Genomic DNA, 25,196 nt, shown 5'->3' with positions numbered 1-25,196 from the left:
TATATTTCACCCATTTTCTTGTGAAGTCCTCGTGTTGCACCTATTTTTTTGCAGATGATTCTTTCGACGTTACGCGCGACTTGAATTATGGTCCTCAGGTTTATTCGCAAATGTGAGTCACGGCACTGTAGCATTCTACTTGATATTAGAACGAGAATGGGAGGTGTAGTGCGCACGCACAAGGAAACAAATAACGGGAGGGGGAAGAAAGGGGAATGAGTTTATGTATTTGCAGCGCAAAATTAAACAGGTTCGATCATACCAGCACTAATGCACCGGATCCCATCAGAACTCCGCAGTGAAGTGTGCTTGGGCGAGATTAGTACTCGGATGGGTGACCTCCTGGGAAGTCCTCGTGTCGCACTAATTTTTTTTTTCAGACGGGTCGTTCCACGTTAAGCGCGACAGAAACTAGGGTCCACTGGTTTATACGCAAATGTGAGTCAAGAAGCAGGGGCATTTTAATCGATATTAGAACGAGAAGGAGAGATGCAGAGTGCACGCACAAGGAAATAAATGACGGGAGGGGGGATGGAGGGAGAAAAAGTGTATGTATTTGCAGCACAGAATGAAACATGAGCAATCATACCAGCACCAATGCAACGGATTCTATCAGAACTCCGCAAGTTAAGGGTGCTTGGGCGAGAGTAGCACTAGGATGGGTGACCTCCAGCGAAGTCCTTATATTTCACCCATTTTCTTAGGAAGTCCTCGTGGTGCACCCATTTTTTTGCAGATGATTCTTTCGACAATACGCGCGACTTGAATTATGGTCCTCAGTTTTATTCGCAAATGTGAGTCACGGCACCGTAACATTTTACTTGATATTAGAACGAGCACGGGAGGTGCAGTGCGCACGCACAAGGAAATAATTGATGGGAGGGGGAGCGAAGGAGAAGGAGTGTATGTATTTTCAGCACGAAATGAAACAAGTGCAATCATACCAGCACTAATTCAACGGATTCTATCAGAACTCCGTAGGTAAGGGTGCTTGGGCGAGAGTAGTACTAGCATGGGTTACCTCCTGCGAAGTCCTTATATTTCACAAATTTTCTTGTGAAGTCCTCGTGTTGCACCCATTTTTTTGCAGATGATTCTTTCGACGATACGCGCGACTTGAATTATGGTCCTCAGGTTTATTCGCAAATGTGAGTCACGGCAACGTAGCATTTTACTTGATATTAGAACGAGCACGGGAGGTGCAGTGCGCACGCACAAGGATACAAATGACGGGAGGGAGAAGAAAGGAGAATGAGTGTATGTATTTGCAGCGCGAAATTAAACAGGTGCGATCATACCAGCATTAAAGCTCCAGATCCCATCAGAACTCCGCAATTAAGTGTGCTTGGGCGAGGGTAGTACTCGGATGGGTGACCACCTGGGAAGCCCTCGTGTTGCTTCGATTTTTTCTCGGATGGGTTGTTCGACGTTACGCGCGAATGGAATTATAATCCACTGGTTCATTTGCAAAGGTGAGTCACGGTGCTGGGGCATATTACTTGATATTAGAACGAGAAAGAGAGATGCAGAGTGCACGCACAAGGAAACAAATGACGGGAGGGGTGATGGAAGGAGAAAGAGTGTATGTATTTGCAGTGCAGAATGAAACATGAGGGATCATACCAGCACTAATGCAACGGATTCTATCAGAACTCCGCAATTAAGGGTGCTTGGGCGAGAAAAGTACTCGAATGGGTGACCTCCTGCGAAGTCCTTATGTTTCACCCATTTTCTTGGGAGGTCCTCGTGTTGCACCCATCTTTTTGCAGATGATTCTTTCGATGTTACGCGCGACTTGATTTATTGTCCGCAGGTTTATTCGCAAATTTGAGTCACGACGCCGTGGCATTTTACTTGATATTATAACGAGTACGGGAGGTCCAGTGCGCACGCACAAGGAAACAAATGACGGGAGGAGGAAGAAAAGAGAAGGAGTGTATGTATTTGAAGCGCAAAATTAAACAAGTGGCATCATACCAGCACTAATGCACTGGATCCCATGAGAACTCTGCAGTTAAGTGTGCTTGGGCGAGAGTAGTATTCGGATGGGTGACCTCTTGGGAAGTCCTCGTATCGCAACAATTTTTTTTCAAATGGGTCGTTCGACGTTACGCGCGACTGGAACTATGGTCCGCTGGTTTATACGCAAATGTGAGTAAAAAATCAGGGGCATTTTTATCGATATTAGAACGAGAAGGAGATGTGCAGTGTGAACGCACAAGGAAACAAATGATGGGAGGGGGGAGGGAAGGGGTGTATGTATTTTCAGCACGAAATTAAACAGGTGCGGTCACACCAGCACAAATGCACCGGATCCCATCAGAACTCCGCAGTTAAGTGTGCTTTGGCGAAAGTAGTATAATGATGGGTTACCTCCTGGGAAGTTCTCGTGTTGCACCCATTTTCTTTTTTTCAGATGTGCCGTTCGACGTTACGCGCGACTTTAATTATGGTTCGCAGATTTATTCGCAAATGTGAGTCACGGCGCCGTGGGATTTTACTTGATATTTGAACGAGAACGAGAGGTGCAGTGCGCACGCACAAGGAAACAAATGACGGGAGGGGAAAGAAAGGAGAAGGAGTTTATCTATTTACAGCGCAAAATTAAATAGGTGCGATCATACCAGCACTAATGCATCGGATCCCATCAGAACTCTGCAGTTAAGTGTGCTTGGGCGAGAGAAGTACTCGGATGGGTGACCTCCTGGGAAGTTCTCGTGTCGCACTAATTTTTTTTTCAGACGGGTCGTTCGACGTTACGCGCGACTGGAACTAGGGTACACTGGTTTATACGCAAATGTGAGTCAAGAAGCAGGGGCATTTTAATCGATATTAGAACGAGAAGGAGAGATGCAGAGTGCACGCACAAGGAAACAAATGACGGGAGGAGGGATGGAGGGAAAAAAAGTGTATGTATTTGAAGCGCAGAATGAAACCTGAGCAATCATACCAGCACCAATGCAACGGATTCTATCAGAACTCCGTAAGTTAAGGGTGCTTGGGCGAGAGTAGCACTAGGATGGGTGACCTCCTGCGAAGTCCTTATATTTCACCCATTTTCTCAGGAAGTGCTCGTGTTGCACCCATTTTTTTGTAGATGATTCTTTCGACGATACGCGCGACTTGAATTATGGTCCTCAGGTTTATTCGCAAATGTGAGTCACGGCACCGTAGCATTTTTCTTGATATTAGAACGAGCACGGGAGGTGCAGTGCGCACGCACAAGGAAATAAATGATGGGAGGGGGAAGAAAGGAGAAGGAGTTTATGTATTTGCAGCGCGGAATTAAACGGGTGCGATCATACCAGCACTAATGCATCGGATTCCATCAGAACTCCGCAGTCAAGTGTGCTTGGGCGAGAGTAGTACTCGGATGGGTGACCTCTTGGGAAGTCCTTGTGTCGCACCAATTTTTTTTCAGACGGGTCGTTCGACGTTACGCGCGATTGGAACTAGTGTCCGCTGGTTTATACGCAAATGTGAGTCAAGAAGCAGGGGCATTTTAATCGATATTAGAACGAGAAAGAGAGATGCAGAGTGCACGCACAAGGAAACAAATGACGAAAGGGGGGATGGGAGGAGAAAGAGTGTATGTATTTGCAGCGCAGAATGAAACATGAGGGATCATACCAGCACTAATGCAACGGATTCTATTAGAACTCCACAGTTAAGGGTGCTTGGGCGAGAAAAGTACTCGTATGGGTGACCTCCTGCGAAGTCCTTATATTTCACCCATTTTCTTCGGAAGTACTCGTGTTGCACCCATTTTTTTGCAGATGATTCTTTCGACGATACGCGCAACTTGAATTATGGTTCTCAGGTTTATTCGCAAATGTGAGTCACGGCACCATAGTATTTTACTTGATATTAGAACGAGCACGGGAGGTGCAGTGCGCACGCACAAGGAAACAAATGACGGGAGGAGAAAGAAAGGAGAAGGAGTTTATGTATTTGCAGCGCGGAATTAAACGGGTGCGATCATACCAGCACTAATGCACTGGATCCCATAAGAACTCTGCAGTTAAGTGTGCTTGGGCGTGAGTAGTACTCGTATGGGTGACCTCATGGGAAGTCCTCGTGTCGCACCAATTTTTTTTCAGACGGGTCGTTCGACGTTACGCGCGACTGGAACTATGGTCCACTGGTTTATACGCAAATGTGAGTCAAGAATTAGGTGCATTTTAATCGATATTAGAACGAGAAGGAGAGGTGCAGTGTGAACGCACAAGGAAACATATGATGGGAGGGGGGGAGGGAAGAAGGAGTGTATGTATTTTCAGCACGAAATTAAACAGGTGCGGTCACACCAGCACAAATGCACCGGATCCCATCAGAACTCCGCAGTTAAGTGTGCTTTGGCGAAAGTAGTACAATGATGGGTTACCTCCTGGGAAGTTCTCGTGTTGCACCCATTTTCTTTTTTTCAGATGTGCCGTTCGACGTTATGCGCGACTTTAATTATGGTCCGCAGATTTATTCGCAAATGTGAGTCACGGTGCCGTGGGATTTTACTTGATATTTGAACGAGAACGAGAGGTGCAGTGCGCACGCACAAGGAAAAAAATCACGGGAGGGGGAAGAAAGGAAAAGGAGTTTATGTATTTGCAGCGCGAAATGAAACAAGTGCGACCATACCAGCACTAATGCAACGGATTCTATCAGAACTCCGTAGGTAAGGGTGCTTGGGCGTGAGTAGTACTAGCATGGGTTACCTCCTGGGAAGTCCTTATATTTCATCCATTTTCTTGTGAAGTCCTCGTGTTGCACCCATTTTTTTGCAGATGATTCTTTCGACGATACGCGCAACTTGAATTATGGTCCTCAGGTTTATTCGCAAATGTGAGTCACGGCACCATAGTATTTTACTTGATATTAGAACGAGCACGGGAGGTGCAGTGCGCACGCACAAGGAAACAAATGACGGGAGGAGAAAGAAAGGAGAAGGAGTTTATGTATTTGCAGCGCGGAATTAAACGGGTGCGATCATACCAGCACTAATGCACTGGATCCCATAAGAACTCTGCAGTTAAGTGTGCTTGGGCGTGAGTAGTACTCGTATGGATGACCTCATGGGAAGTCCTCGTGTCGCACCAATTTTTTTTCAGACGGGTCGTTCGACGTTACGCGCGACTGGAACTATGGTCCACTGGTTTATACGCAAATGTGAGTCAAGAATTAGGTGCATTTTAATCGATATTAGAACGAGAAGGAGAGGTGCAGTGTGAACGCACAAGGAAACATATGATGGGAGGGGGGGAGGGAAGAAGGAGTGTATGTATTTTCAGCACGAAATTAAACAGGTGCGGTCACACCAGCACAAATGCACCGGATCCCATCAGAACTTCGCAGTTAAGTGTGCTTTGGCGAAAGTAGTACAATGATGGGTTACCTCCTGGGAAGTTCTCGTGTTGCACCCATTTTCTTTTTTTCAGATGTGCCGTTCGACGTTATGCGCGACTTTAATTATGGTCCGCAGATTTATTCGCAAATGTGAGTCACGGCGCCGTGGGATTTTACTTGATATTTGAACGAGAACGAGAGGTGCAGTGCGCACGCACAAGGAAACAAATTACGGGAGGGGGAAGAAAGGAGAAGGAGTTTATGTATTTGCAGCGCGAAATGAAACAGGTGCGATCATACCAGCAATAATGCAACGGATTCTATCAGAACTCCGTAGGTAAGGGTGCTTGGGCGAGAGTAGTACTAGCATGGGTTACCTCCTAGGAAGTCCTTATATTTCACCCATTTTCTTGTGAAGTCCTCATGTTGCACCCATTTTTTTGCAGATGATTCTTTCGACGTTACGCGCGACTTGAATTATTGTCCTCAGGTTTATTCGCAAATGTGAGTCACGGCGCTGTAGCGTTTTACTTGATATTAGAACGAGAATGGGAGGTGCAGTGCGCACGCACAAGGAAACAAATGACGGGAGGGGGAAGAAAGGGGAATGAGTTTATGTATTTGTAGCGCGAAATTAAACAGGTGCGATCATACCAGCACTAATGCACCGGATCCCATCAGAACTCCGCAGTGAAGTGTGCTTGGGCGAGATTAGTACTCGGATGGGTGACCTCCTGGGAAGTCCTCGTGTCGCACCAGTTTTTTTTCAGACGGGTCGTTCGACGTTACGCGCGTCTGGAACTAGGGTCCGCTGGTTTATACGCAAATGTGAGTCAAGAAACAGGGGCATTTTAATCGATATTAGAACGAGAATGAGAGGTGAAGTGTGAACGCACAAGGAAACAAATGACAGGAGGGGGAAGAAAGGAGAAGGAGTGTATGTATTTGCAGCGCGAAAGTAAACAGGTGCGATCATACCAGCACTAAAGCTCCAGATCCCATCAGAACTCTGCAGTTAAGTGTGCTTGGGCGAGCATAGTACTCGGATGGGTGACCACTTGGGAAGCCCTCGTGTTGCACTTATTTTTTTTCGGATGGGTTGTTCGACGTTACGCGCGAACAGAATTATAAACCGCTGGTTCATTTGCAAAGATGAGTCACGGTGCCGGGGCATATTACTTGATATTCGAACGAGAAAAAGAAATGCAGAGTGCACGCACAAGGAAACAAATGACGGGAGGGGGGATGGAAGGAGAAAGAGTGTATGTATTTGCAGTGCAGAATGAAACATAGGGATCATACCAGCACTAATGCAACGGATTCTATCAGACCTCCGCAGTTAAGGGTGCTTGGGCGAGAAAAGTACTCGGATGGGTGACCTTCTGCGAAGTCCTTATATTTCACCCATTTTCTTAGGAGGTCCTCGTGTTGCACCCATCTTTTTGCAGATGATTCTTTCGACGTTACGCGCGACTTGATTTATGGTCCGCAGGTTTATTCGCAAATGTGAGTCACGGCACCGTGGCATTTTACTTGATATTAGGACGAGTACGGGAGGTGCAGTGCGCACGCACAAGGAAACAAATGACGGGAGGAGGAAGAAAAGAGAAGGAGTGTATGTATTTGAAGCGCAAAATTAAACAAGTGGCATCATACTAGCACTAATGCACTGGATCCCATCAGAACTCTGCAGTTAAGTATGCTTTGGCGAAAGTAGTACAATGATGGGTTACCTCCTGGGAAGTTCTCGTGTTGCACCCATTTTCTTTTTTTCAGATGTGCCGTTCGACGTTACGCGCGACTTTAATTATGGTCCGCAGGTTTATTCGCAAATGTGAGTCACGGCGCCGTGGCATTTTTATCGATATTAGAACGAGAATGAGAGGTGAAGTGTGAACGCACAAGGAAACAAATGACGGGAGGGGAAATAAAAGAGAGAAGTGTATGTATTTGCAGCGCGAAATTAAACAGGTGCGATCATACCAGCACTAATGCACCGGATCCCATCAGAACTCTGCAGTTAAGTGTGCTTGGGCGAGAGTAGTACTCGGATGGGTGTCCTCCTGGGAAGTCCTCGTGTCGCACCAATTTTTTTTCAGACGGGTCGTTCGACGTTACGCGCGACTTGAACTAGGGTCCGCTAGTTTATACGCAAATGTGAGTCAAAAAGAAGGGCCATTTTAATCGATATTAGAACGAGAAAGAGAGGTGCAGTGTGAACGCACAAGGAAACAAATTATGGGAGGGGGAGGGAAGGAGATGGAGTGTATGTATTTTCAGCACGAAATGAAACAGGTGCGATCATACCAGCACTAATGCAACAAATTCTATCAGAACTCCGTAGGTAAGGGTGCTTGGGCGAGAGTAGTACTAACATGGGTTACCTCCTGCGAAATCCTTATATTTCACCCATTTTTTTGTGAAGTCCTCGTGTCGCACCAATTTTTTTTCAGACGGGTCGTTCAACGTTACGCTCGTCTGGAACTAGGGTCCGCTGGTTTATACGCAAATGTGAGTCAAGAAGCAGGGCATTTTAATCGATATTAGAACGAGAATGAGAGGTGAAGTGTGAACGCACAAGAAAACAAATGACGGGAGGGGGAAGAAAGGAGAAGGAGTGTATGTATTTGCAGCGCGAAATTAAACAGGTGCGATCATAACAGCACTAAAGCCCCGGATCCCATCAGAACTCCGCAGTTAAGTGTGTTTGGCGAGATTAGTACTCGGATGGTTGACCTCCTAGGAAGTCCTCGTGTCGCACGAATTTTTTTTCAGACGGGTCGTTCGACGTTACGCGCGTCTGGAACTAGGGTCCGCTGGTTTATACGCAAATGTGAGTCAAGAAGCAGAGGCATTTTAATCGATATTAGAACGAGAATGATAGGTGAAGTGTGAACGCACAAGGAAACAAATGACGAGAGTGGGAAGAAAGTGGAAGGAGTGTATGTATTTGCAGTGCGAAATTAAACAGGTGCGATCATACCAGTACTAAAGCTCCGGATCCCATCAGAACTCCGCAATTAAGTGTGCTTAGGCGAGAGTAGTACTCGGATGGGTGTCCCCCTGGGAAGCCCTCGTGTTGCACCTATTTTTTTTTCGGATGGGTTGTTCGACATTATGCGCGAATGGAATTATAAACCGCAGGTTCATTTGCAAATGTGAGTCACGGTGCCGGGGCATATTACTTGATATTAGAACGAGAAAGAGAGATGCAGAGTGCACGCACAAGGAAACAAATGACGGGAGGGGGGATGGAAGGAGGAAGAGTGTATGTATTTGCAGTGCAGAATGAAACATGAGGGATCATACCAGCACTAATGCAACGGATTCTATCAGAGATCCGCAGTTGAGGGTGCTTGGGCGAGAAAAGTACTCGGATGGGTGACCTCCTGCGAAGTCCTTATATTTCACCCATTTTCTTGGGAGGTCCTCGTGTTGCACCCATCTTTTTGCAGATGATTCTTTCGACGTTATGCACGACTTGATTTATGGTCCGCAGGTTTTTTCGCAAATGTGAGTCACAGCGCCGTGGCATTTTACTTGATATTAGAACGAGTACGGGAGGTGCAGTGCACACGCACAAGGAAACAAATGACGGGAGGAGGAAGAAAAGAGAAGGAACGTATGTATTTGAAGCGCAAAATTAAACAAGTGGCATCATACCAGCACTAATGCACTGGATCCCATCAGAACTCTGCAGTTAAGTGTGCTTGGGCGAGAGTAGTACTCGGATGGGTGACCTCTTGGGAAGTCTTCGTATCGCAACAATTTTTTTTCGGATGGGTCGTTCGACATTACGCGCTACTGGAACTATGGTCTACTGGTTTATACGCAAATATGATTTAAGAATCAGGGGCATTTTAATCGATATTAAAACGGGAAGGAGAGGTGCAGTGTGAACGCACAAGGAAACAAATGATGGGAGGGGGGAGGAAAGAAGGAGTGTATGTATTTTCAACACGAAATTAAACAGGTGCGGTCACACTAGCACAAATGCACCGGATCCCATCAGAACTCCGCAGTTAAGTGTGCTTTGGCAAAAGTAGTACAATGATGGGTTACCTCAAGGGAAGTTCTCGTGTTGCACCCATTTTCTTTTTTTCAGATGTGCCGTTCGACGTTACGCGCGACTTTAATTATGGTCCGCATATTAATTCGCAAATGTGAGTCACGGCGCCGTGGCATTTTACTTGATATTTGAACGAGATCGAGAGGTGCAGTGCGCACGCACAAGGAAACAAATAACGGGAGGGGGGAGAAAGGAGAAGGAGTTTATGTATTTGCAGCGCGAAATTAAACAGGTGCGATCATACCAGCACTAATGCACCGGATCCCATCAGAACTCCGCAGTTAAGTGTGCTTGGGCGAGAGTAGTACTCGGATTGGAGACCTCCTGGGAAGTCCTCGTGTCGCACTAATTTTTTTTTCAGACGGGTCGTTCGATGTTACGCGCGACTGGAACTAGGGTCCACTGGTTTATACGCAAATGTGAGTCAAGAAGCAGGGGCATTTTAATCGATATTAGAACGAGAAGGAGAGATGCAGAGTGCACGCACAAGGAAACAAATGACGGGAGGGGAGATGGAGGGAGAAAAAGTGTATGTATTTGCAGCGAAGAATGAAACATGAGCAATCATACCAGCACCAATGCAACGGATTCTATCAGAACTCCGCAAGTTAAGGGTGCTTGGGCGAGAGTAGCACTAGGATGGGTGACCTCCTGCGAAGTCCTTATATTTCACCGATTTTCTTGGGAAGTCCTCGTGTTGCACCCATTTTTTTACAGATGATTCTTTCGACGATACGCGCGACTTGAATTATGGTCCTCAAGTTTATTCGCAAATGTGAGTTACGGCACCGTAGCATTTTACTTGATATTAGAACGAGCACGGGAGGTGCAGTGCGCACGCACAAGGAAACAAATGACGGGAGGGGGAAGAAAGGAGAAGGAGTTTATATATTTGCAGCGCGGAATTAAAAAGGTTCGATCATACCAGCACTAATGCACCGGATCCCATCAGAACTCCGCAGTCAAGCGTGCTTTGGCGAGAGTAGTACTCGGATGGGTGACCTCCTGGGAAGTCCTCGTGTCGCACCAATTTTTTTTCAGACGGGTCGATCGACGTTACACGCGACTGGATTTAGGGTCCGCTGGTTTATACGCAAATGTGAGTCAAGAAACAGGGGCATTTTAATCGATATTAGAACGAGAAAGAGAGATGCAGAGTGCACGCACAAGGAAACAAATGACGGGAGGGGGAGGAAAGGAGAAAGAGTGTATGTATTTTCAGCACGAATTGAAACAGGTGCGATCATACCAGCACTAATGCATCGGATTTTATCAGAACTCCGTAGGTAAGGGTGCTTGGGCGAGAGTAGTACTAGCATGGGTTACCTCCTGCGAAGTCCTTATATTTCACCCATTTTCTTGTGAAGTCCTCGTGTTGCACCTATTTTTTTGCAGATGATTCTTTCGACGTTACGCGCGACTTGAATTATGGTCCTCAGGTTTATTCGCAAATGTGAGTCACGGCACTGTAGCATTCTACTTGATATTAGAACGAGAATGGGAGGTGTAGTGCGCACGCACAAGGAAACAAATAACTGGAGGGGGAAGAAAGGGGAATGAGTTTATGTATTTGCAGCGCAAAATTAAACAGGTTCGATCATACCAGCACTAATGCACCGGATCCCATCAGAACTCCGCAGTGAAGTGTGCTTGGGCGAGATTAGTACTCGGATGGGTGACCTCCTGGGAAGTCCTCGTGTCGCACTAATTTTTTTTTTCAGACGGGTCGTTCCACGTTAAGCGCGACAGAAACTAGGGTCCACTGGTTTATACGCAAATGTGAGTCAAGAAGCAGGGGCATTTTAATCGATATTAGAACGAGAAGGAGAGATGCAGAGTGCACGCACAAGGAAACAAATGACGGGAGGGGGGATGGAGGGAGAAAAAGTGTATGTATTTGCAGCACAGAATGAAACATGAGCAATCATACCAGCACCAATGCAACGGATTCTATCAGAACTCCGCAAGTTAAGGGTGCTTGGGCGAGAGTAGCACTAGGATGGGTGACCTCCTGCGAAGTCCTTATATTTCACCCATTTTCTTAGGAAGTCCTCATGGTGCACCCATTTTTTTGCAGATGATTCTTTCGACAATACGCGCGACTTGAATTATGGTCCTCAGTTTTATTCGCAAATGTGAGTCACGGCTCCGTAGCATTTTACTTGATATTAGAACGAGCACGGGAGGTGCAGTGCGCACGCACAAGGAAATAATTGATGGGAGGGGGAGCGAAGGAGAAGGAGTGTATGTATTTTCAGCACAAAATGAAACAAGTGCGATCATACCAGCACTAATTCAACGGATTCTATCAGAACTCCGTAGGTAAGGGTGCTTGGGCGAGAGTAGTACTAGCATGGGTTACCTCCTGCGAAGTCCTTATATTTCACAAATTTTCTTGTGAAGTCCTCGTGTTCACCCATTTTTTTGGAGATGATTCTTTCGACGATACGCGCGACTTGAATTATGGCCCTCAGGTTTATTCGCAAATGTGAGTGACGGCACCGTAGCATTTTACATGATATTAGAACGAGCACGGGAGGTGCAGTGCGCACGCACAAGGAAACAAATGACGGGAGGGGGAAGAAAGGAGAAGGAGTTTATGTATTTGCAGCGCGGAATTAAACAGGTGCGATCATACCAGCACTAATGCACCGGATCCCATCAGAACTCTGCAGTTAAGTGTGCTTGGGCGAGAGTAGTACTCGGATGGGTTTCTTCCTGGGATGTCCTCGTGTCGCACCAATTTTTTTTCAGACGGGTCGTTCGACGTTACGCGAGACTGGAACTAGGGTCCGCTGGTTTATACTCAAATGTGAGTCAAAAAGCAGGGGCATTCTAATCGATATTAGAACGAAAAGGAGAGGTGCAGTGTGAACGCACAAGGAAACAATTGATGGGAGGGGGAGGGAAGGAGAAGGAGTGTATGTATTTTTAGCACGAAATGAAACAGGTGCGATCATACCAGCAATAATGCAACGGATTCTATCAGAACTCCGTAGGTAAGGGTACTTGAGCGAGAGTAGTACTAGCATGGGTTACCTCCTGCGTAGTCCTTATATTTCACAAATTTTCTAGTGAAGTCCTCGTGTCGCACCAATTTTTTTTCAGACGGGTCGTTCGACGTTACGCGCTACTTGAATTATGGTCCTCAAGTTTATTCGCAAATATGAGTCACGGCACCGTAGCATTTTACTTGATATTAGAACGAGCACGGGAGGTGCAGTGCGCACGCACAAATAAACAAATGACGGGAGAGGGAAGAAAGGAGAAGGAGTTTATGTATTTGCAGCGCAAAATTAAACGGGTGCAATCATACCAGCACTAATGCACTTGATCCCATCAGAACTCCGTAGTTAAGTGTGCTTGGGCGAGAGTAGTACTTGGATTGGTGACCTCCTGGGAAGTCCTCGTGTCGCACCAATTTTTTTTCAGACGGGTCGTTCGACGTTACGCGCGACTGGAACTAGGGTCCGCTGGTTTATACGCAAAAATGAGTCAAGAAGCAGGGGCATTTTAATCGATATTAGAACGAGAAGGAGAGGTGCAGTGTGAACGCACAAGGAAACAATTGATGGGAGGGGGAGGGAAGGAGAAGGAGTGTATGTATTTTCTGCACGAAATGAAACAGGTGCGATCATACCAGCACTAATGCAACGAAGTCTATCAGAACTCCGTAGGTAAGGGTGCTTGGGCGAGAGTAGTACTAGCATGGGTTACCTCCTGGGAAGTCCTTATATTCCACCCATTTTCTTGTGAAGTCCTCGTGTTGCACCCATTTTTTTGCACATGATTCTTTCGACGTTACGCGCGACTTGAATTATGGTCCTCAGGTTTATTCGCAAATGTGAGTTACGGCACCGTAACATTTTACTTGATATTAGAACGAGCACGGGAGGTGCAGTGCGCACGCACAAGGAAACAAATGACGGGAGGGGGAAGAAAGGAGAAGGAGTTTATGTATTTGCAGCGCGAAATTAAACAGGTGCGATCATACCAGCACTAATGCACCGGATCCCATCAGAACTCCGCAGTGAAGTGTGCTTGGGCGAGATTAGTACTCGGATGGGTGACCTCCTGGGAAGTCCTCGTGTCGCACCAATTTGTTTTCAGACGGGTCGTTCGACGTTACGCGCGTCTGCAACTAGGGTCCACTGGTTTATACACAAATGTGAGTCAAGAAGTAGGGGCATTTTAATCGATATTAGAACGAGAATGAGAGGTGAAGTGTGAACGCACAAGGAAACAAATAACGGGAGGGGGAAGAAGGGAGAAGGAGTGTATGTATTTGTAGTGCGAAATTAAATAGGTGCGATCATACCAGCACTAAAGCTCCGGATCCCATCAGAACTCCGCAGTTAAGTGTGCTTGGGCGAGCGTAGTACTCGGATGGGTGACCACTTGGGAAGCCCTTGTGTTGTACCTATTTTTTTTCGGATGGGTTGTTCGACATTACGCGCGAATGGAATTATAAACCGCTGGTTCATTTGCAAAGGTGAGTCACGGTGCCGGGGCATATTACTTGATATTATAACGAGAAAGAGAGATGCAGAGTGCACGCACAAGGAAACAAATGACGGGAGGGGGGATGGGAGGAGATGGAGTGTACGTATTTGTAGGGCAGAATGAAACATGAGGGATCATACCAGCACTAATGCAACATATTCTATCAAAACTCCGCAATTAAGGGTGCTTGGGCGAGAAAAGTACTCGGATGGGTGACCTCCTGCGAAGTCCTTATATTTCACCCATTTTTTTGGGAGGTCCTCGTGTTGCACCCATCTTTTTGCAGATGATTCTTTCGACGTTACGCGCGACTTGATTTATGGTCCGCAGGTTTATTCGCAAATGTGAGTCATGGCGCCGTTGCATTTTATTTGATATTAGAACGAGTACGGGAGGTGCAGTGCGCACGCACAAGGAAACAAATGACGGGAGGAGGAAGAAAAGAGAAGGAGTGTATGTATTTGAAGCGTAAAATTAAACAAGTGGCATCATACCAGCACTAATGCACTGGATCCCATCAGAACTTTGCAGTTAAGTGTGCCTGGGCGAGAGTAGTACTCGGATGGGTGACCTCTTAGGAAGTCCTCGTATCGCAACAATTTTTTTTTTAGATGGGTTGTTCGACATTACGCGCGACTGGAACTATGGTCTGCTGGTTTATACGCAAATGTGAGTCAAGAATCAGGGGCATTTTAATCGATATTAGAACGAGAAGGAGCGGTGCAGTGTGAACGCACAAGGAAACAAATGATGGGAGGGGGGGAGAGAAGAAGGAGTGTATGTATTTTCAGCACGAAAATAAACAGGTGCGGTCACACCAGCACAAATGAACCGGATCCCATCATAACTCCAAAGTTAAGTGTGCTTTGGCGAAAGTAGTACAATGATGGGTTACCTCCTGGGAAGTTCTCGTGTTGCACCCATTTTCTTTTTTTCAGATGTGCTGTTCGATGTTACGCGCGACTTTAATTATGGTCCGAAGATTTATTCGCAAATGTGAGTCACGGAACCCTTACATTTTACTTGATATTAGAACGAGAACGAGAGGTGCAGTGCGCACACACAAGGAAACAAATGAAGGGAGGGGGAAGAAAGGAGAAGGAGTTTATGTATTTGCTGCGCGAAATTAAACAGGTGCGATCATTCCAGCACTAATGCGCCGGATCCCATCAGAACTCCGCAGTTAAGTGTGTTTGGGCGAGAGTAGTTCTCGGATGGGTGACCTCTTAGGAAGTCCTCTTGTCGTACTAATTTTTTTTCAGACGGGTCGTTCGACGTTACACGCGACTGCAACTAGGGTCCACTGGTTTATAAGTAAATGTGAGTCAAGAAGCAGGGGCATTTTAATCGATATTAGAACTTGAAAGAGAGATGCAGAGTGCACTCACAAGGAAACAAATGACGGGAGGGGGGATGGAGGGAGAAAAAGTGTATGTATTTGCAGCGCAGATTGAAACATGAGCAATCATACCAGCACCAATGCAACGGATTCTATCAGAACTCCGCAAGTTAAGGGTGCTTGGGCGAGAGTAGCACTAGGATGGGTGACTTCCTACGAAGTCCTAATATTTCACCCATTTTCTTAGGAAGTCCTCGTGTTGCACCAATTTTTTCGCAGATGATTCTTTCGACGATACGCGCGACTTGAATTATGGTCCTCAGGTTTATTCGCAAATGTGAGTCACGGCACAGTAGCATTTTACTTGATATTAGAACGAGCACGGGAGGTGCAGTGCGCACGCACAAGGAAACAAATGACGGGAGGGGGAAGAAAGGAGAAGGAGTTTATGTATTTGCAGCGCGAAATTAAACGAGTGCGATCATACCAGCACTAATGCACTGGATCCCATCAGAACTCCGCAGTTAAGTGTGCTTGGGCGAGAGTAGTACTCGGATGGGTGACCTCTTGTGAAGTCCTTGTGTCGCACCAATTTTTTTTCAGACGGGTCGTTCGACGTTACGCGCGTCTGGAACTAGGGTCCGCTGGTTTATACGCAAATGTGAGTCAAGAAGCAGGGGCATTTTAATCGATATTAGAACGAGAACGAGAGGTGAAGTGTGAACGCACAAGGAAACAAATGACGGGGGGGGGGGGAAGAAAGGAGAAGGAGTGTATGTAATTGCAGCGCAAAATTAAATAGGTGCTATCATACCAGCACTAAAGCTCTGGATCCCATCAGAACCCGCAGTTAAGTGTGCTTGGGCGAGAGTAGTACTCGGATGGGTGACCACTTGGGAAGCCCTCGTGTTGCACCTATATTTTTTCGGATGGGTTGTTCGATGTTACGCGCGAATGGAATTATAAATCGCTGGTTCATTTGCAAAGGTGAGTCACGGTGCCGGGGCATATTACTTGATATTAGAACGAGAAAGAGAGATGCAGAGTGCACGCACAAGGAAATAAATGACGGGAGGGGGGATGGAAGGAGACAGAGTGTATGTATTTGCAGTGCAGAATGAAATATGAGGGATCATACCAGCACTAATGCAACGGATTCTATCAGAACTCCGCAATTAAAGATGCTTGGGCGAGAAAAGTACTCGGATGGGTGACCTCCTGCGAAGTCTTTATATTTCACCCATTTTCTTGGGAGGTCCTCGTGTTGCACCCATCTTTTTGCAGATGATTCTTTTAACGTTACGCGCGACTTGATTTATGGTCCACAGGTTTATTCGCAAATGTGAGTCACGGCGCCGTGGCATTTTACTTGATATTAGAAGGAGTACGGGAGGTGCAGTGCGCACGCACAAGGAAACAAATGTCGGGAGGAGGAAGAAAAAAGAAGGAGTGTATGTATTTGAAGCACAAAATTAAACAAGTGGCATCATACCAGCACTAATGCATTGGATCCCATCAGAACTCTGCAGTTAAGTGTGCTTGGGTGAGAGTAGTACTCGGATGGGTGACCTCTTGGGAAGTTCTCATATCGCAACAATTTTTTTCAGATGGATCGTTCGACGTTACGCGCTACTGGAACTATGGTCTACTGGTTTATACGCAAATATGAGTTAAGAATCAGGGGCATTTTAATCGATATTAAAACGGGAAGGAGAGGTGCAGTGTGAACGCACAAGGAAACAAATGATGGGAGGGGGGTGAGAAGAAGGAGTGTATGTATTTTCAGCACGAAATTAAACCGGTGCGGTCACACCAGAACAAATGCACCGGATCACATCAGAACTCCGCAGTTAAGTGTGCTTTGGCGAAAGTAGTACAATGATGGGTTACCTCACGGGAAGTTCTCGTGTTGCACCCATTTTTTTTTTTTAGATGTGCCGTTCGACGTTACACGCAACTTTAATTATGGTCCGCATATTTATTCGCAAATGTGAGTCACGGCGCCGTGGCATTTTACTTGATATTTGAACGAGAACGAGAGGTGCAGTGCGCACGCACAAGGAAACAAATGACGGGAGGGGGAAGAAAGGAGAAGGAGTTTATGTATTTGCAGCGCGAAATTAAACAGGTGCGATCATACCAGCACTAATGCACCGGATCCCATCAGAACTCCGCGGTTAAGTGTGCTTGGGCGAGAGTAGTACTCGGATTGGAGACCTCTTGGGAAGTCCTCGTGTCGCACTAATTTTTTTTTCAGACGGGCCGTTCGAAGTTACGCGCGACTGGAACTAGGGTCCACTGGTTTATACGCAAATGTGAGTCAAGAAGCAGGGGCATTTTAATCGATATTAGAACGAGAAAGAGAGATGCAGAGTGCACGCATAAGGAAACAAATGACGGGAGGGGGGATGGAGGGAGAAAAATTGTATGTATTTGCAGCGTAGAATGAAACATGAGCAATCATACCAGTACCAATGCAACGGATTCTATCAGAACTCCGCAAGTTAAGGGTGCTTGGGCGAGAGTAGCACTAGGATGGGTGACCTCCTGCGAAGTCCTTATATTTCACCCATTTTCTTGGGAAGTCCTCGTGTTGCACCCATTTTTTTGCAGATGATTCTTTCAACGATACGCGCGACTTGAATTATGGTCCTCAGGTTTATTCGCAAATGTGAGTTACGGCATCGTAGCATTTTACTTGATATTAGAACGAGCACGGGAGGTGCAGTGCGCACACACAAGGAAACAAATGACGGGAGGGGGAAGAAAGGAGAAGGAGTTTATATATTTGCAGCGCGGAATTAAACAGGTGCGATCATACCAGCACTAATGCACCGGATCCCATCAGAACTCCGCAGTGAAGTGTGCTTGGGCGAGAGTAGTACTCGGATGGGTGACCTCTTGGGAAGTCCTCGTGTCGCACCAATTTTTTTTCAGACGGGTCGTTCGACGTTACGCGAGACTGGAACTAGGGTCTGCTGGTTTATACTCAAATGTGAGTCAAAAAGCAGGGGCACTTTAATTGATATTAGAACGAGAAGGAGAGGTGCAGTGGTAACGCACAAGGAAACAATTGATGGGAGGGGGAGGGAAGGAGAAGGAGTGTATGTATTTTCAGCACGAAATGATCTAGATATTCTATTTATGCTTGATGATTAAGAAAAATGAAAAGAAACTTGTTTTTTTCTTTCTTTCTTTGAATGAATGGAGGTTAAGTGCATAACTTTGAGCTTTATTATAATAAATAACTTGAGAGATTATGTAGTCTTTGGAAAACAAACTTTTTGCTATGCTTTTCTGTTGCATCAGTCAAGAATACTGAGTTTAATTAAAGAACAATTGAATTGTTATGGGAGGATAAATGACATACAGCTGAGTATTTTATGTAGGCCATCAAAAATATAGATTTTACGATACTATAACTTAAAAAATCTTTGAACTTAAAAGAAAAATCTATGGCTATTTTCAAAGTGGTTTCATTTTTTGAAATCTTGAACTTAAATGAAAAATCCAACACTATTTGAGATGCGATTTTATTGTATTTGTATGATATCTTACTTAATATATATAAAGTAATTAAAAATATTGATTTGATTAATTATATGGCCGCCAACTGTATTAAAATTAACGTTTGAATTTTAATCCATGCACTATAAAACTTATCTGTCATTTATTTTTTTAAAAGTTTAACAAACAATTCTATTGAGATAATAATAGAAGTTTATCACCATGCATAAGATAAAAAATCGTGTTACATAAAAACGTCAATTATACGTTACAATAATGTGATTAGTTATTTTAATGCAATATCTATACTTTAAATCATGTATTTATATACAAATATATAAAGATTGGTTAGTAATTAACCTTAGAAACATCATCTAATTATTAATGAAAATTTTGAAATACCTTTTAACATCCTACTCACAGTATATGAAATATTAAAATATAAGTTGATAACGATAACAATATAAAATACATAGTGAAGGTAACCAACTTTCCACACTACTTCTTTTTTGCATTAATCAAGAGAACTAACCAATCATTAAATAACAATTACAATGTGACAAGAGAATAAATGTGTAAGGTAGATTATTTTGTGCAGTCTGTGGAAAAACATAAGTCTTATTTTATACTATTATTATGAAATCTTTGAACTCAAATATAGAATCAGAAACTTTTTAAAATAAATAAAGAATTGTGATTATTTAAAATATGATTTCTTAAATAAAGATCCATGACTATTTAGGACATGATTTTATTATACTTATTAGATATTTTACTTAATTTATATAAACTGCTTATAAACATTAATTTTATTAGTTTTATGACTACCATTATAGTACAAAATGAGTCACTTCAAATATAATTTACATTTGAATTTAATCTTGGTGTAGAATAACTTATTAGCCATTTTCTTTGAAAAGTAAGAAATAATTTTGTTAAGATATGTTAAAAGTTTATCACGCTGCAATATATTTTTTTGAATTATAAGTAACAAAAACTGACCTTTAGGATTTTTAATCTAAAAATTCCTCTAATAATTTATATAGTTTTACAATTTTTTTCAACTTTTAGAAGATAAGTTTTATGGGAATTGGAAATTCTTGATGAAGATGGTGAGTGCTATTGGAACAAAGAAGCTCAAAAGGAAAAGTGAAAGAAGAAAAATGAGATAGGTGGAATAACTTTGAATATTTTCTGCTAACTATTTTTTAATTTCATAATTTTTGCATTTAGTAGACTAATTTAATGATAACAGTTAACCAAGTCTACCCTCTTCACATTCCTTTGCCATACTATACATACATTTGTATGTATAGTTTTTAACTTGATAATTGATTAAAATTAGGTAATTAAGTGTTAAGTACTTCAGAATATAAAAATATTTGTCGACCATACAAGTATGACAACTTAAAGTTTTGTTAAAAAATTATAGAAATAAAACTTAAAGTATCACATCACTTAATAATTTTTCTTTCAAATTAATGATTTAAGAAGAAAAATTGTATAATAAAAATTAGCTAATTTTTTAAATTTAAAGTTACAAATGTTTCACGTTTTTCATGTACACATATGGTGTACGTAAAAAACGTTTGTGGTAAAGTTGAATTTATTTTTTTGATTTTGTCATAATAATATTATATAAGAGAAGTTCATCAAAATCCTTACAAGATATCAAGATTCTAATTTGGTACAAATTTTCAATATGCGACTTGATTTTTTTTGTCTTCAAATGCATTTATGAGAAACAATAGTTTATTAAAGAATTAGATTTTTTCCTAATATTCAAAAGTCTCGGCTTCATGAAAAATGTGATCATGAATTCTTTTTTTCTTGTTAAATATGAATGCTTGATCAGCATGCTAAATTTTTTACTTCATCCTCAAATTCCCATTGTTTCTCTTCATTTATTGCGTGATTTTTATTAATTTATGTGATACAATTGTTTGTTTATTTTGAAAATTTTACTTTACTTTATAATAATGTGATTAGTTATTTTAATGCGTGATTTTAGTTTAAATCATATATTTATATATCAATATATAAAAATTGGTTAAAATTTAACATAAAAAATATGATCGAATTGTTAATGAAAGTTCTAAAATACATTATAATATTCTTCATAGTGTATTATAAAAAATTGAAGTCGATAATGAAAATATTTTAAACTGTAAACTAAAGGTTTATATGGTCACAACATTTAGCACGTTTTGAGCTTTTTAAATTATTGTATACTCGTACAAACTTTACTTTGTAATATTAACTTAATTTATTACTAATCTTATAAGTTTAATTAATGTGATACATTTGTAAGTTTTTGGAGTTAGCCTTAACTTATTACTAACCTCATACAAATTTTAAAAGATAATTATACATAAAAAAATTATTCCACCACATGGTCTATTAAAGCTTAAAAATGCAAAATTCAATCTCCTTGGAAGCTTTTCTATTCAAGTAGTCAATTTGTTCTCTCTTCCTCTTAGCTCACAGTTAACTTTATTTTCCTCACATTATGTTGTCTCTTTATTTTTATCTCAATTTTTAGCCTTAAAACTAATTTTTAGCTTCAATTTTTTTCTCATATTATGTATAAATGGATACACATAAATATGTATATATATAAAAAAAAGATGGAATTATCAATTAATATTAAGTAGGTGGGATTGGTGGCGTAGAAATGCAATTAGCAATTCAATTTGTACTATTGTGAAACATAAATTCTTGTGATAAAAAATAAACTTCTATTAAGATGCTGATTACTTTTATAACTTTGTGACATAATTTATTTTTTTGAGTATCTATCATTTGTCAGACGACTTTTATAGGTAAAAGGAATACCTACAAGATCTCCTATTTGTATAGAACTGAAAAATTATTCAATTTTTAATTTGTGCCACGACTTTTATGGGCAAAAAAAATACCTACAAGATCTCCTATTTGTATAGAAGTAAAAAATCAAATAATAAAAGTTGTTGTAGAACTAAACAATAGATTAAGGCTCACAGGCAAAAAGTAACAGTTCCATCTAGGTGAATTTATTACCAGCCTAAGGTGTAAAAAGGACCGACGCTTCTACCTCCACACTATTAGGGATTAGAGGGTGTACCATGATGCGTTGGCTAATAAAAGGTGGAGGTGCGTGCACTAGCCTTATGAGAGATAAATGTTTATCATTATTTTGGTTGTATATGTATATATTCATGTGCAAATCCACTATATGTTATGCTAAGTAATGTGTATATATGTGTTTCTAAAAGATAAACTGTGATGCTGATGAAGAAAGGGCAAGTCACAAAATTTACAGAGGGTGTACAAGAGATCCAAAATATAGAATGCACCTCTTGTGTCTGCTTTTGTTGCTACAAGAGTTGCTTTAGGGACTATCAGTGCCACACATGCATTTATTATATGTAGAATGCACAACCTTAATCTCCCATAATCATCGGTTTGGCTTAATGATTATGTAGATTAGAAGTTTCATCTTTTAGTCTTTATGTCAACTATACGTAAAATTTAGACTGCATGATAATGTTTTTTAATTAATGGCCCGAGTTTGATAACGACTTTCAATTAGAATTTGGATGCACGTACCATCTTCCACCGTGTGGTACACAAATCCCTATTGTGCTGGTGGCAGCATCTGTAGAGGTTCTAGGCATGGAGGTGGTGGATGACAAGGCTCTCTAACTAGTTGAAGTTTGTTTAGATTCTATGGTTGCCATGCATTGGAAGATCTTATCAAAACTGTTTCTTGTTCTATGATGGGTGATGATTAGACTTGAAAATTTGTGTTTGGAATTTGGGTTTTAAAGAAGAGAAAGAAAACTCTTTGGAATTAGTGAGAAAATAATTAAAGGATAATAGGGGATATATATATGTATGTATATTCTTTTTCTATCTCAAAAATTCTCTAACAATAATGCTAAATATTGTTTATATAAGCATATTTATATTCGTAAAATATGTACATATAAAGTATATTTAAAAGAAGTGTGAGGTATCCTTGAATTCATTTTTTTGATTTATCCTAATCCTATTATTAAAAAAATTTTTACTAAAATCCCTAAATGAAATAAAGAATCTGATTTAGCATAAACTAGTGATATGCTATTAGCTTTCTTTTAAATATATGCAGGTATTATTTCCTAAAAAATAATAGTTTATTAAAGAATTTGATGTTCTTCTTAGTACGCAAAATTCTTAGGTTCTAGAAAAAATGAGGTACTTATATTCTTTTTGAGATATAAAATATAAAATTAATAAATAAATTTGCAGTACACCACCACCAAAGAATGGTGCATGGTCAAAGATCCTCACAGCCTGAAAAATTAGTATATCCTATATAAATGGTAAAATAAGCAGAAGAATTTCTCAAAATTTTATTAAAGTTGCTATAAAGTCTTAACTATCACTAAAAACTATCTCTATTATATAACATCTTATCACTCTTTAAAAAAAAAAATTTTTTATGGGAAGACTAATATTGTAGTAATATGTCTTATTATTATTCAATCTAATATGTTTAAGCAAAGTGTATTGGATTCATTTATCATAGTTCATTAAAAAAATTATAAATGCACAATCATACGTCAAGTTTAAATCAAGATATGATCAATATTGTTGGATGGCTCATAAATAGATCTTTGAGCTTGTCTCGATGTTCTCAAATAAAAGAAAAGCTTGCAATAGTAATATGTAACATTACGATCAATTTTAATAGCATTTTCCTTAGGAGTTACAAGAACCACATTCCCAAGTTGATTGTTTTCCTTAGAAAAAACTTCACCAACTCTATCTCATGTTCAGCAAACTTGTAACCTGATATCTTGCTAAACTTAGTCTTGTATGGATTAGAAACAAACATATCAAGTTCGTTCTTCTAATAAAGCTCCTAGTGAGATGAGTGAGGAAAATTGACGCCATTCAGCTGCAGTAATAATTTTAATTTAATCTATTTAGTTAGTAATTTATCATAAAGAAAACCATCCAATAAAAGCACATCTACAATGGAAAATAATGTTGGTATAGATGGCACAAGTGAAGCTTTACCGAGTGGAAACGAGTGAAACATGGTCTTGGGTCCCGTATGATTTTGCTAGTACAGATCTTTTCCAAAGCTTCCTCCTTTGAACCTTATGACATGAGATTTAGACTGTAGAAAATATTAACATCGAATATTTAGATTTTGTATTTGTGCCTGAAGATTAAGAAGAATGGAAAGAAATTTGTTTTTTTTTTTTTTTCAAACGAGTGGAGGTTAAGTGCGTACCTTTGAGTTTAATCAATAATAAATAACTACAGAGGTTATGTAGGCTTTGGAAAACCAACTTTTGACTGTACTTTTTTGTTGCACCAGTTAAGAAAACTGAGTTTAATTGAAGATTAATTGAATTATGATGGAAGGATAAATGACATACGGTTGAATATTTTATATAGGCCATGGAAAATATAGTTTTATGACACTACAATTTATAAAATCTTTGAATTAAATGAAGAATCGATGGCTATTTGCAAAGTGGTTATATTTTTTGAAATCTTGAACTTAAATAAAGAATCTATCACTATTTGATACGCGATTTTATTATATTCATGTAATATCTTACTTAATATATATAAAATTAATTAAAACAAATATTTGATTAATTCGATGGTCGCCAACTATATTAAAATTTACTTTTGAATTTTAATCCATGGGCTAAAGAACTTATTCGTCATTTATTTTTTTAAAAGTGAAAAAAAGACAATTCTACTGAGATAATGATAGAAGTTTATCACCACACTTAATGTAAAAAGCCACGTAGCACAAAAATATCGATTGTACTTTACAATAATGTGATTAGTTATTTTAATGTAATATCTCTACCTTAAATTATGTTTTTATATACCAATATATAAAATTGGTTAGTAATTAACCTTAGAAACATGATCTAATTATAAATAAAAATTTTGAAATACCCTTTAACATCCTACTCAAAGTATAGTGTAATATAAAAACATAAGTCGATAATGATAACAATATAAAATACATGGAGAAGGTAACTAACTTTCAACAATACTTATTCTTTGCATCAATCAAGAGGACTAACTAATTATTGAAGAACAATTACAATGTGAGAAGAGAATAAATGTATAGGATTGATTATTTTATGCAGTCTGTGAAAATGTAGTGTGACATCTCGATGCCCGAGAGCAACAACATCAAGTTTATCTGTTAAACAAAATTTTCTTTTTTAAATATACTATCTATTATATTTGAAGTTTTACTATAAAATTTTATTATTTTAATAATTATAACCCTACTGCATGCAGATACCTAAACTGATACTAAGGAGGTAGTGAGGACACTGCTACCTTTAAGAAAGGGGAATTACATTATATCGGTAAATGGTAAACGGTAAACAGTTCAGTATCCACCCAATCAAATAGTAGGGTTACTATCAG

General features: G+C 41.0%; 7 non-coding genes and 26 pseudogenes across 7 annotated transcripts; all 33 read left to right on the top strand.

The window, feature by feature from the left end:
• Positions 1-248: 248 nt before the first annotated feature.
• On the top strand, positions 249-367 carry LOC148256498 (5S ribosomal RNA; annotated as a pseudogene).
• A 917-nt stretch (positions 368-1,284) lies between these two features.
• On the top strand, positions 1,285-1,403 carry LOC148256497 (5S ribosomal RNA; annotated as a pseudogene).
• A 561-nt stretch (positions 1,404-1,964) lies between these two features.
• On the top strand, positions 1,965-2,082 carry LOC148256496 (5S ribosomal RNA; annotated as a pseudogene).
• A 200-nt stretch (positions 2,083-2,282) lies between these two features.
• On the top strand, positions 2,283-2,401 carry LOC148256495 (5S ribosomal RNA; annotated as a pseudogene).
• Positions 2,402-2,610: 209 nt separating this feature from the next.
• On the top strand, positions 2,611-2,729 carry LOC148256494 (5S ribosomal RNA). The gene has a single exon (XR_015820399.1). It is a non-coding gene; the product is annotated as a 5S ribosomal RNA (ribosomal RNA).
• Positions 2,730-3,291: 562 nt separating this feature from the next.
• LOC148256493 (5S ribosomal RNA) lies at positions 3,292-3,410 on the top strand (annotated as a pseudogene).
• A 560-nt stretch (positions 3,411-3,970) lies between these two features.
• Positions 3,971-4,089, top strand: LOC148256492 (5S ribosomal RNA; annotated as a pseudogene).
• A 204-nt stretch (positions 4,090-4,293) lies between these two features.
• Positions 4,294-4,412, top strand: LOC148256491 (5S ribosomal RNA; annotated as a pseudogene).
• A 563-nt stretch (positions 4,413-4,975) lies between these two features.
• On the top strand, positions 4,976-5,094 carry LOC148256490 (5S ribosomal RNA; annotated as a pseudogene).
• A 204-nt stretch (positions 5,095-5,298) lies between these two features.
• On the top strand, positions 5,299-5,417 carry LOC148256489 (5S ribosomal RNA; annotated as a pseudogene).
• Positions 5,418-5,980: 563 nt separating this feature from the next.
• Positions 5,981-6,099, top strand: LOC148256488 (5S ribosomal RNA). Its single transcript, XR_015821147.1, has one exon. It is a non-coding gene; the product is annotated as a 5S ribosomal RNA (ribosomal RNA).
• Positions 6,100-6,304: 205 nt separating this feature from the next.
• LOC148256487 (5S ribosomal RNA) lies at positions 6,305-6,423 on the top strand. The gene has a single exon (XR_015819989.1). It is a non-coding gene; the product is annotated as a 5S ribosomal RNA (ribosomal RNA).
• An 886-nt stretch (positions 6,424-7,309) lies between these two features.
• Positions 7,310-7,428, top strand: LOC148256486 (5S ribosomal RNA). The gene has a single exon (XR_015819806.1). It is a non-coding gene; the product is annotated as a 5S ribosomal RNA (ribosomal RNA).
• Positions 7,429-7,986: 558 nt separating this feature from the next.
• LOC148256485 (5S ribosomal RNA) lies at positions 7,987-8,104 on the top strand (annotated as a pseudogene).
• Positions 8,105-8,309: 205 nt separating this feature from the next.
• On the top strand, positions 8,310-8,428 carry LOC148256484 (5S ribosomal RNA; annotated as a pseudogene).
• Positions 8,429-8,990: 562 nt separating this feature from the next.
• Positions 8,991-9,108, top strand: LOC148256483 (5S ribosomal RNA; annotated as a pseudogene).
• A 203-nt stretch (positions 9,109-9,311) lies between these two features.
• On the top strand, positions 9,312-9,430 carry LOC148256482 (5S ribosomal RNA; annotated as a pseudogene).
• Positions 9,431-9,639: 209 nt separating this feature from the next.
• LOC148256481 (5S ribosomal RNA) lies at positions 9,640-9,758 on the top strand (annotated as a pseudogene).
• A 562-nt stretch (positions 9,759-10,320) lies between these two features.
• Positions 10,321-10,439, top strand: LOC148256480 (5S ribosomal RNA; annotated as a pseudogene).
• A 559-nt stretch (positions 10,440-10,998) lies between these two features.
• Positions 10,999-11,117, top strand: LOC148256479 (5S ribosomal RNA; annotated as a pseudogene).
• A 916-nt stretch (positions 11,118-12,033) lies between these two features.
• Positions 12,034-12,152, top strand: LOC148256478 (5S ribosomal RNA; annotated as a pseudogene).
• A 559-nt stretch (positions 12,153-12,711) lies between these two features.
• LOC148256477 (5S ribosomal RNA) lies at positions 12,712-12,830 on the top strand (annotated as a pseudogene).
• A 559-nt stretch (positions 12,831-13,389) lies between these two features.
• Positions 13,390-13,508, top strand: LOC148256476 (5S ribosomal RNA). Its single transcript, XR_015820999.1, has one exon. It is a non-coding gene; the product is annotated as a 5S ribosomal RNA (ribosomal RNA).
• A 205-nt stretch (positions 13,509-13,713) lies between these two features.
• LOC148256475 (5S ribosomal RNA) lies at positions 13,714-13,832 on the top strand. The gene has a single exon (XR_015820634.1). It is a non-coding gene; the product is annotated as a 5S ribosomal RNA (ribosomal RNA).
• Positions 13,833-14,393: 561 nt separating this feature from the next.
• Positions 14,394-14,511, top strand: LOC148256474 (5S ribosomal RNA; annotated as a pseudogene).
• Positions 14,512-14,716: 205 nt separating this feature from the next.
• On the top strand, positions 14,717-14,835 carry LOC148256473 (5S ribosomal RNA; annotated as a pseudogene).
• Positions 14,836-15,044: 209 nt separating this feature from the next.
• On the top strand, positions 15,045-15,163 carry LOC148256472 (5S ribosomal RNA; annotated as a pseudogene).
• Positions 15,164-15,724: 561 nt separating this feature from the next.
• On the top strand, positions 15,725-15,843 carry LOC148256471 (5S ribosomal RNA; annotated as a pseudogene).
• Positions 15,844-16,051: 208 nt separating this feature from the next.
• Positions 16,052-16,169, top strand: LOC148256470 (5S ribosomal RNA; annotated as a pseudogene).
• Positions 16,170-16,730: 561 nt separating this feature from the next.
• On the top strand, positions 16,731-16,848 carry LOC148256469 (5S ribosomal RNA; annotated as a pseudogene).
• A 202-nt stretch (positions 16,849-17,050) lies between these two features.
• LOC148256468 (5S ribosomal RNA) lies at positions 17,051-17,169 on the top strand (annotated as a pseudogene).
• Positions 17,170-17,377: 208 nt separating this feature from the next.
• Positions 17,378-17,496, top strand: LOC148256467 (5S ribosomal RNA; annotated as a pseudogene).
• Positions 17,497-18,058: 562 nt separating this feature from the next.
• LOC148256466 (5S ribosomal RNA) lies at positions 18,059-18,177 on the top strand. Its single transcript, XR_015820980.1, has one exon. It is a non-coding gene; the product is annotated as a 5S ribosomal RNA (ribosomal RNA).
• Positions 18,178-25,196: the final 7,019 nt, after the last annotated feature.

The sequence above is a fragment of the Carica papaya genome, chromosome 5 (genome assembly GCF_054855325.1).
Source record: "Carica papaya isolate Zhongbai chromosome 5, ASM5485532v1, whole genome shotgun sequence".
Lineage (NCBI taxonomy): Eukaryota > Viridiplantae > Streptophyta > Magnoliopsida > Brassicales > Caricaceae > Carica > Carica papaya.
The sequence above is the reverse complement of the archived record's forward strand: the minus strand, read 5'-3'. Positions and strand labels throughout refer to the sequence as shown.